Raw genomic sequence first — 10,637 nt, 5'->3', positions numbered from 1 at the left:
CAGTGCATCTGTTGAGTTGATTTACACCCCTTCCGTTCCTCTTGACGTACCGTTCTCGCATAACGAGTTTCATTTGCGCGTGAATGCACTCGGCACGTGCACGGCTCCCGTCCTGGATGCTCTGACTGCACCATTGTTTGCCGGGCTCTGGCGTGGCCACCCGTCCTTCTTCCTCTTCCTTTCCAACAGTGCCCCCGTCTCGGCCACTTTCCCTCGGCATGGCACAGAGGTGGATCGTTTTTCTTCCTAAGCCGGGCCGTCCATCTTCTTTCCCTACTTTTTATCGGCCAATAGAAATGAATTCAGTACTGAGTGAATTAATTAGAACTGTTAAGCGGGGATCCAGGCACTGGCAGCGGGCACTGGTAGCGAACAGAACCGGAGAGGTTTTGGCTTAACTAGTATTCAGCTGGTCCGCAAAATCACTTTCTCTTCCTCAGCGATCTGTCCGCTTAATCGAAACTTCTCCTTTACAATCTGGCCCCCGCAGAAAAGAGGAGCCATCTTGGTGACTCAAGGAGACGAAAGGATAGCGAATCGTAATAAGGCTTCAAACAGCCGACGTGAACGATCTCATGCCCACGGCGTTGAAGGTCGGTAGAAGCGGCTAGCGGTTCAGCTAGGTAATTGACAGGAGACGTCTCTTGGAGCACTAGACACGGTGCGTGATGCTTGGCAGTAAACTTGCTGGTCAGATTATAAGGTGCCCACGGGGCCCAGAGCCATACGTGTGCACTGAAGTCCTCGTCCGAAGTAAGCGTGCGAGCCAGCTTGCGACATTTTTCAGCGTGCCTGGCAACTGCTGAAAGCGATGTATACTCTCAGATATCAGGACGATAGGGCAGGATGGTGTCGAGTGGAGACGAAGGCTCACTCCCGTACAGCATAAAACATGGCGAGAATCTTGTAGTTGCTTGAACGGCGGTGTTGTAGGCACAGGTTATAAATGGGAGAATCTTGTCCCAGTCGGAGTGATCGGAGGCGATGTACGTACCCAGTATGTCACCCAGTGTCCGACTAAAGCGCTCTGTGAGGCCGTTGGTTTGAAGATGGTACACGCTGGCTGTCCGGTGGACGATCTGACATTCGCAAAGGAGCGATTCGACAACCTAGGATAAGAAAGATTTGCCTCGATCACTTAAAAGTTCACAGGGGGTCCCGTACGGCAGAATGAAATGATGAAAAAGAAATGACACGATATTCGGTCCCGTGGCATCCTGAAATCCCGCTGTCTCCGCATAGCGAGTAAACTGACCGACGGCAACGATGATCCAACGATTACTTGCAGATGTGTACGGCAGATACCCATACAAATTGATGCCAACACCATCGAATGATCGGTATGGGCACGGAAGATGCTGTAGTTGAGCCGGCTGATAGAGTTGAGGCTTGCGACGCTGGCAGTCGATGCACAAACGCACATACTTACTGACGAAGGTATACATACCACGCCAGTAAAAGCGCTGTCGCAACCGTTCATAAGTCTTAAATACACCCACATGACCACACTGCGGATCGTTGTGGTAAGATGCGCAGATGTCACTACGGAGGTGGCGAGGTACGACAAGCAGCCACCTACGGCCATCTGGTATATAGTTGCGTTGATAAAGAAGACGGTCATGAAGGGCGAAAAGCTGCGCTTGATGACGAAGGGCGCGAGCAGCCGGTGAAAGCGAAGAGTTCGTAAGAAGATCAACTAGTAATGTTAGCCAAGGATCCTTGCTCTGTTTTGATGGTATGTCGTCGATGGACAGGGAAGACAAGGCGGGGCTGGAGGCAGGGGACAACGGAGCGTCAGGCGGCACCGGCGAGCCAGATAAAGCGTCTGCGTCGGTGTGCGTGCGCCTTGTGCGATGGATACTTGGACATCATATTCTGTAGTCTAAGCGACCAGCGGCCGAGACTGCCGGTGGGATTTTTTTAGTGAAGACAACCAACACAAAGAATGGTGGTCCATAACAACATCAAACGGGTGCCCATACAGGTATCGCCGAAATTTCTGAAGCGTCCAAACAATGGCCAAGCATTTCTTTTCTGTCACCGAGTAGTTGGTCTCGGCCTTGGCCAACGTTCGACTTGCGTACGCCACAAAGTATTCATCAACACCGGGGTTTCGTTGGGCAAAAACCGCGCCAAGACCGGCGTCGCTGGCATCGATGTGCACTTCGGTAGGAGCAGCCGGGTAAAAGTGGCGCCATGCGAGGGGTGAGGTAAGTATCGTGAGCAGTTTCGTAAAAGCAGTATTGCAAGCCGGCAACCAGGGAGAAAGATCTTTGCGAGTGCTGAGAAGTCGCGTCAGAGGGGCAATTATGGTTTTAAAGTTCCAAACGAAACGCCTAAAATAGGGGCATAAGCCTATAAAGCTGTGTAGTTGCTTAATAGATGTGTGCTTCGGGAACTCAGCGACAGCGCGGAGTTTAAAGGGATCATGAAGGATGCCATCCTTGGACTGAATGCCCTAAAATAGCGAGTTGGCGAGCGGCGAAATGACACTTTTTCAAATTGAGCAGCAGACCGGCGTCGCTAAAACATTCAAGACAGTTTCAAGGCAGTTAGGTTGGTCGCGAAGTCTGCTGAAAATACGACAATATCATCCATGTAGCTGAGACAACGTGTGCCACTTCGAACCGCGGAGAGTATTGTCCATCATGCGTTCAAAGGTGGCGGGCGCGTTACACAGGCCAAACGACATGACGTTGAACTCATAGAACCCATCAGGAGTGAAAAAAGCTGTCTAGGAGCGATCGTCCTCAGCCATTGCAACTTTCCAGTAGCCAGATTGTAAATCGATTCAAGAGAAAAAATTTCGCTCCATGCAAAGTGTCCAGCGCGTCGCCTATGTGTGGTAACGGATAGACATCCTTTCGCGTGATCGCATTAAGGCGGCGGTAGTCCACACAAAAATAATAAACCAGTATTCCTTCTTGACTAAAACTACCGGGGACGCCCAAGTGCTACTGGAAGGCTGAATGACACCTCTACTGAGCATCTCGTCGAATTGGTAATCAATAATGCGGAGCTCTGAGGCTGATACACGATAAGAACGTTGGGGTAATGGGGCGTGCGTAAGAGTATAGATGTGGTAGGCAACAGTTGATGTCCGACCTAAGGATGGCTGCTGGATGTCAAAGGAAACTCGGAATCGTTTCAGCAAGTCGAGGAGCTTGGCGCGTTGATCTGGAGCGAGAGCACTGTTCAGGCTTTCGCGAAGGCAGGCAGAGGCGATGAAGAAGACGAACGAGGTGGGCTAAGGGCACTGATGCGGTCGGAGACTGTATCGGCATAGGTGGAGAGAAGCGGCGGAACGGTAACACAATTTCCTGATCAAACAGGTTCGGCACGCCCAACGCACTCGCCACGTTGCAACGTGAGCGGAAAGAACGAATCGTTACTAATGGCTAGCTCGGTGCGGCGGCTTCGTACATTAGGGACGGCGCAGGGCAGGGGAAGACAGTGTCGCGAGACGAAAAGGGAAGCTGGTGTGAAGAGCCATCTACAGTCATGCAGAGAGGCACAGTTTGTAGGAACAAATGCAGCAGATGAAGGCGGGATATCAGTAGCATCCGCAACGTGGCATTTGGCTTCCCCAAGCACGTTAGCGGCGGTCGGTGCGGTGCACATCGGAGAATGTCTACTTCGGCACGAGCGCAATGCATTATAGCGCGATTGCGACATAAGTCCCACCCTAAAATAATGGCATGAGAGGAGTCACGGGGAGCGATAAAACTGATGACTTGGGAATGTCCTGAATGGTGACTCGAGCCGTGCAGATACCCTGAGCAGTTGCGGTGCGCGAAGAAACCCCAGAACACGACAGAACAACTTTTCGTAGCAAGTGGCACAGTTTGACATCAATAAACGACACTGCAGCACTAGTATCTACAAGCGCAAGAGTACAAACATTTTCAATGGTAAGTGTGAATAAATTGTTCGGTGGCGAAGCAGGACTTTCACTGGTGACGAAAGCGCAGTTCTTGCCTGCGGAACTGCGTCTAGTGGTTTTGCGGCATTGGCGAGGGAGAATGAAAACGCATCGGCGACGGCGAGCGACGGCGCGGAGAGGTTGAGCGGTTAGTATGCGAGAAGTGTCCAAAGTGGGACGAGGGCTGAGGTGGCGCACGACGAGGATACGGCGGCTGCGCGTATGTGACCGGGCGACGGCCGCACGGGCGTGCAACATGGCCCCAGAGACCACATGCAAAGCAAATCGATCGGTTGTGAGCTGTGTGCTAAGGATGTAGAATAGGTGGCGCATGGCGCTAAGTGAAAAAAAACCGCTGAGGCGACCGTATGTAGGAAAAGGCGTAGGACGAGATGGTCTTGCGGCAACCTCAGCATAAGACAACAGAGTGGGTCCGGGCGTCGGGCAGCGTCGGCATGGATGAGCGGAGCTTTGAGTGGAGCGGCATACAAAGTTGGTTGTCGAGGGGGCGCAAGTGCTTCGGCTACTTGTTCCTGAATAACCTGGCGTATGGTCGGAGCTAGGTGTGAGCTGGATTGCGGAATGTTCGGAATTTTCGATTTTGCGGACCAGCTAACTTCAAGTCAAACCCCCACCGCTCCGGTTCTTCTCGCTACCTGTGCCCGCTACCAGTGCCTGGATCCCCGCTTAACACTTGATGGAGGTCGCGAGATTTATCTTCCATTACCTCACCCTGGAGCTCCGCAGCCAATGAATTCCGACCTTAATGACTGACTCCAGCACCAGCTCTACCGGCCCTGCTCCCTCGGCCCCTTTTATTGCAAGCTCAGAGCTGCTTCGACAGCGGGACCCGCCAGGCTTCAGCGGTACCGACGGTCAGGATGTGGAGGACAGGCTTTCTTCGTATGAAAGCGTAAGCACCCACAATATGTGGTATGGCACCATGAAGTTTAGCAACGTGATCTTCTACCTCTCACAAGTAGCAAAGTTGTGGTTCAGAAATCACGAAACTGACTTTCCAACTTGGGCCTCGTTCAAATCTCGCTTTGTGGACGTCCTCGGTCGCTTTGCAATCCGCAAACTTCGCGCCGAACACTGTTTGAGAGAGCGGATGTAACAGACACATATTATGCTGAGGCATGCAAAAGGAAAGAAAAATAAAGAGCCTCTGCCCGTGCCACAAAGTATAACGAGAAACCTTCATTAGCTACATCGATGACGTTTTAGATTTGTACCATCGTGTAAATACATCGATTAATGAAGCCGAGTAGATTCGCCACATCATGAGGAGTATCCACGAAGGCGCTCAACATTCTCATGGCCAAAGAGCCCCGCACTGTAAGTGATGTTGTCACGATGTCTCAAAGCTACGACGACCTTCGTCGCCAACGCATCGCTATGTCTGATGCCACTGTCAGCTCCATACTTATTAAAGAAATCAAAGACTTCGTACGGGAAGAGGTTGCACTGCAATTGTCCCTTTCTCTTTCCGCTTAATCGAAAATTCTTTAAAGAACGCTTACTGTATGGTCGTCTTTATTATTTTTTGCATCCAGGGTTCATCTCCACACATAACAATTTGGGTTTACACAGTCACGCGGTGGTTTTCAAGCCCTCGCCTCTTTGCGGATGGCTCTGGAATATTTCCGCGCATCCCGCTCGCCAGTGGTTCTTATATCCCTGGATTTTCTGGAGGTATTCAATAGCGTTTGGCATACTCTCGTCCTTCGCTACTTCCGTCATCGCGTTCTTCCATCCAACATCTACCACTTATTACGTTCCTTCCGCTCCCAGCGCACAGTGGTCCACCGCAGGAGCACGGGCGACGAAGTGTCTGCAAAATCTATTCTTGGCTCCCGACAGAGATTCAGTGTTTCCTCAACTTTGCGAAATATCATTAAGGCAGACCTTCTCGAGTATCCAATGCCTCCTGGTGTCTTCTTGAAGGTGCATGCTGACGACACCGCAGAACCGACACCGGCCAGAACGCGCCATGAACTCGAACAGTTTCGGGACGACGTCCTCGATAGGATAGCCAGTTGGGCTTCCTACTCCCGTATCACCATCTCGTGGAAAGAAACATTGTGTGCTATTTTCTTAGGCGTAGACGGCATGGAAAAGCTAAACCCTCGTGCGCTTTGCGGGTCGGCCGCTGAGCCTCAAACAAGAACTTATAATTTTAGGTGTTGTTTTTGTCCGCCATCTCACATTTTTACCTCATCCTAACTTCCTGCGCAATAAGGCAGATGTACTCACTGCGCGCCTCGTCTAATTTCTTGCACTTCATCGCGCGATACCTCCTTTTCTCCGTTTACTTTATTTCCATGTGATAGAACCCGCCATTACCTTCGCTGCTCCAGCTTGGCAGCCTCGCCCCATTCATTTCGACGTTAGGTATAAGATAGTTACTGTGCAGCGTGTCCCTCTTCTCGCTCTCACAGAAGCATTCCGTACAACGTGAACGGCTGCTCTCCAGTGCTCCTTCGGGTACCTTTTCTACCATTGAAACTGGACCGCTTCTGTGCAGAGTATCCCCTCTAAAACGGTGAGGATCGCCTCAATTTTGGAGGTCACATCTATCTCCCATCCTATATGCTTGCACTCTTTGATCGCTGGTGTGACCATCCCTCTCTGTGCTTTTCTTTCTCCTTCACCCGTCTTCTACCCTCTAATTTTCCTTTTCAGTCCTCAGCTCCCGGCCTTCATATCTTCACGGATGGTTCCTACACATCCTGCTCTGCGGGTGCTGCGATTGTTTATTTTCGTCTTGTTCCCTGCTACCTAAATTAGATCGGTTTCGCCTTGAAATACCATTCAGTGCTTTCGGCGCAGAGGATGTTCGATTTCACGACGCTTGTTGTTATGCCCGGCACTCCCCTTCTCGTTTACCCTTGCACATCTACACTGACTGCCTTTATCTCCTTTCAGGCTATCCATTCTCTTTCCAGTAAAGATATCCGCATCCGCAACATAAAATTCATCCTTGCCACCATTTCTCTTCACCGTCCCGTCTTTTCATATCATGTCCCTACCCACTGTGGCGTTCGGGACAACGAGCAAGTAGACAGGGCCGCCTGTCTGGCGTCGACGCGTGGCCTCCTACAGCCGTCGTAGCTGTCGCACTTTGTCGGTACGCACCCGCATGCGCACAACTGTTCTATGGCACTGGGCATCCATCTGGACCTTACATCACTCAGACACCCTCTTGTCTATTTTTGTCCCATCCATTCTTCGTCTGCCCCTCTCTATTCCTCCGTTCCGCTCGCTTCTTCCTCTCCCAACAGGGCACGGCCGCTCTCCTTGTTACCTCGATCGCTTTGAGCTTCTTTCTTCGCCTACCTCTCCATGCGATGAAGCTAAGGGTGACGTTGTTCATTACCTACGCGCCTGTCCACTAGAAGGGAGACACGTACTTGCGACGACTAAAATGTAAAACAACATATTTACTCCGTTGGTGCCGCCCTCTTTCATATTAGATGCAAATTTTGTTTGTTTGGCAGTATAATAACATAATAGTGTTTTTACTCTGCATGCGATCGACTCCACAGGCACGCGATATCTTTCCCGAAGTATGAACATTCGTGGTACTTTAGTTTTTGCCGCCTTGGTACAGTTTTAGCGACAGAATCTCTTCTTTAAAGGGCGGACTTATTTCGCAAGCCGCTCGTATACAAAAAGTATTAAAACACCTGCCGGGGTAGGCGCAGTCATTACGGCACTCGACTATTATTCCCAAGTATGCGCGATTGAATTCCGGGCTCGGCGGCGAAAAACTAGGCGCGCGTGTGCGGTGCGATATCAGTGCACGTTAAAAACCCTAGGTGATCAAAATTTCCGCTGTCCTGAAATACTGCGTTTCTCATAGCCTGAGTCGCTTTGGGACGTTAAACCCTAAAACCAAACTAAACCAACAATATCAGAACTCGATGCGATGCTTACCGCCAAACTCTGAAAGCTTCCTTTCCATCGGCCTCTTCCTAACCTTATACGAGGCCTTCTTTCCGCATGTTCTTGATTGAGGAAGCCAACGTACTCTGAAAGCACTCCTCCCGCCTCCTCACGTAAGGAACGCATGCCACGCGTCTGCGTTTGAGGGTAGCGCCACAAGCTTTACTCGAACGCCTTTATTCAATAATAAAAATACACTTTGATGCACAATGTTTACTTTAATTACTGACGTACAGGCGTGTCGCCTTTTTATTTCATTTTTGTCTACTAAACGTGAAACATTGCTAAAGGCGACCGCCTGCTGGCAGGCGTCTATCAACATTGGTGAGCCGAGCCGATGTCAACTCTTTGCGCTGTAAGTACATGCCCTGTTGCACGCCGCCACGCCGCTTCAGCGTTTTCTTTTTCTTATCACTACCTCAACTTACCACCGAAAGAGACGACCATGCCTGGCAAAGCCTACTTCACCGAGGAGGAAAAGGACCTCCTGACGGAGCTCATCCGGCAGCGCAGCTCTGTCATTGAAAACAAGCCTACGGACTCCGTTTCGCTAAGCGCGAAAAGCAAAGCGTGGGAGAGACTGCGAAGACTTCAATAGTAGGCCCTCCGTACGCCCTCGAGAGCCGAAGCAGTGAAAAAAGCTGTGGGACAACATGAAGCAGCGGTGGAAGCGAGAGAAAGCGAAGCAAATACGTGACGTCATGGCGACAGGTATGTACATACGTACTACAGTACGTTTTTCGCTGCTTCCGCGTAGCCGCAAGTACTAGGCCTGTTTTATACATGTACTGTATGCATACATTGCAGGAGGCGGCCCACCCCCACCACCTATGGACGATCGGCTGGCACAAGTTGAAGCAGCCGTACCGCACCTTGCGTGCGCATACCTAACTCTTATGACAGCGACCGCCTGCTGGAAACTGGACCATTAGCATCCGTTTCAGAAATACTGGACGGCATGCTGCGCGACAGCGCACCAGATGACAGTGACAAAGGTGCGTAAACTTTTTTTTTTATTCGCAGACTTGCCATGTGGCATAAGATGGGGTAAGTCGTGTATGTTATTTTTATCAAGGAACGTAAATTTCATTTGTCAAGTACGCTGTGGAACGAAGTAGGCTACTCGCGCGAGAGTGCGTTCTCTAAAATATTGCAAGGTGCATGCAAACTTCTCGGGACTGTTGAAATCATGACCATAGCGAAAACTGTATAGCAATCAAGTTCGGCATGCAAATGGTGGAATTCATTTTTTTTTTTTCAAAAATAAATTAATGGTATAAGTTGCCCAGGGAAGTCGTTTCCACAAAATCTAATGAATCGTTTGCCTCACTGCTGTACTATCTATGCTTGTATTAGGTTGCATTAACTTAAGATGCGTTGTATTTTGTTTTTGCGCCACTATACCGTAATAATTATGCTCACGTCTCCCCCGTACTGTATTGCCAAACAGGAGCTGTGGGTAATGGGCTAAAGAAACAAAAATGCGTACCGTTCTATTCTGCAACTTGGTTGGGACTTGCACGATTACTGACTGCCAGTCCGCGCTGCATATGTTTCAAAAGCAGACGCCGCTGCTAACCTATACGTACTTTAACCATTGCCAGGTCTCATTATTGCTGGATTTTATTTTTCATTTTGAACTATGCTGAAAGTCAATCGGACAGAAACAGCAACTCTTCCACATAATTACTTTATTTCATGTAACCTATATGGATTTCATGTCGGAAGCCTTTTTGTTTTTGCTTTTTGCAGAGCGAACACTGGAGCAGAGCTCAAGTGATGCGGCAGCTATGCAGTACATGGTACACAGCTCAAGTACACCACCCACGGAAAGTGAAGATAGAGCGGCAGATGAGCCTGGAACCACAGGGCCTGAAACAAGGAACAGATGCATCTGCACATAACCAAAGGGCAGCAGCTGAACCAAGTGTGCAGCATGCCCTTGGAGGCAGGCTAGCGCTGTAGCAGCAGACGCTTGACGCCGAGCTCGAGGCTCGTCTTGATGGTATAAGAAGCGATAAAAAACCCAAAAATACTGAACACAGGGAAAGGCTTCGATGTCTCACAGAGGAGCATGAGAACAGAGTGAGCAACATGGGGAACAGCATGCTGATGAGAGGAACAAGCTCAAGGTGCTGCATAAAATGCGGCTTCGGATTTTAAAAGAAAAAGAAAATGTGCAGAAACTGAAGCAGGCTGTCCTCTGGGAGCAGCTGCAGGCAGCTGACTCGAAATAGCAGAATTCTTTTTTCGCATTCTCACCGTGAGGACTATGGACACCAAATTTTAGTTGCGTGTTTGCTTTCAGATGATGCGCTAGATATTGTAATACATGGACGGATGGATCACCAAGAGTCGGTTGCCTACAAGTGCAAAATAATTGAATTTCTTCTTGATGTTGCTTTGGTTTTATGAACTGAATAATGCCTGTTATACTAAGTTGGTGTTCAGTCACGAGAAATCAAACAAAGAGTCACTGTAGCCAAAGGCGAACAACATGACACAACCATCATTTTGTTATTGAAACCGAAACATGAAGTAGTGGTTCAATTATTTTTTACCGTTTCTAGGTGAATTCCTGGTGATCCATCTGTTCTAATGTCAAACGCATACTTGAAAGAAAACGTGCAAGCAACAATTTGGTGACCTACATTAATTTAAGCATTATGTTCAAATGCAATCACAAGAATGCAGTTACGGCTACAAGTACATTCCATCACAGGTGATAAACATATTTATCAACTTTAATTTTATTTTGGAGGCGACT

At 49.4% G+C, this 10,637-nt stretch overlaps 1 pseudogene; it reads left to right on the top strand.

Annotated features, from left to right (window-relative positions):
- The first annotated feature begins 8,315 nt into the window (after window positions 1–8,315).
- Window positions 8,316–10,033, top strand: LOC146183963 (uncharacterized; annotated as a pseudogene).
- The last annotated feature ends 604 nt before the right edge of the window (window positions 10,034–10,637 follow it).

Source organism: Amblyomma maculatum, chromosome 7 (assembly GCF_055883805.1).
Source record: "Amblyomma maculatum isolate TAMU_Amacu chromosome 7, ASM5588380v1, whole genome shotgun sequence".
NCBI classification, from domain to species: domain Eukaryota; kingdom Metazoa; phylum Arthropoda; class Arachnida; order Ixodida; family Ixodidae; genus Amblyomma; species Amblyomma maculatum.
Note: the sequence above shows the minus strand (reverse complement) of the source record. Positions and strands in the feature narration are given on the sequence as shown.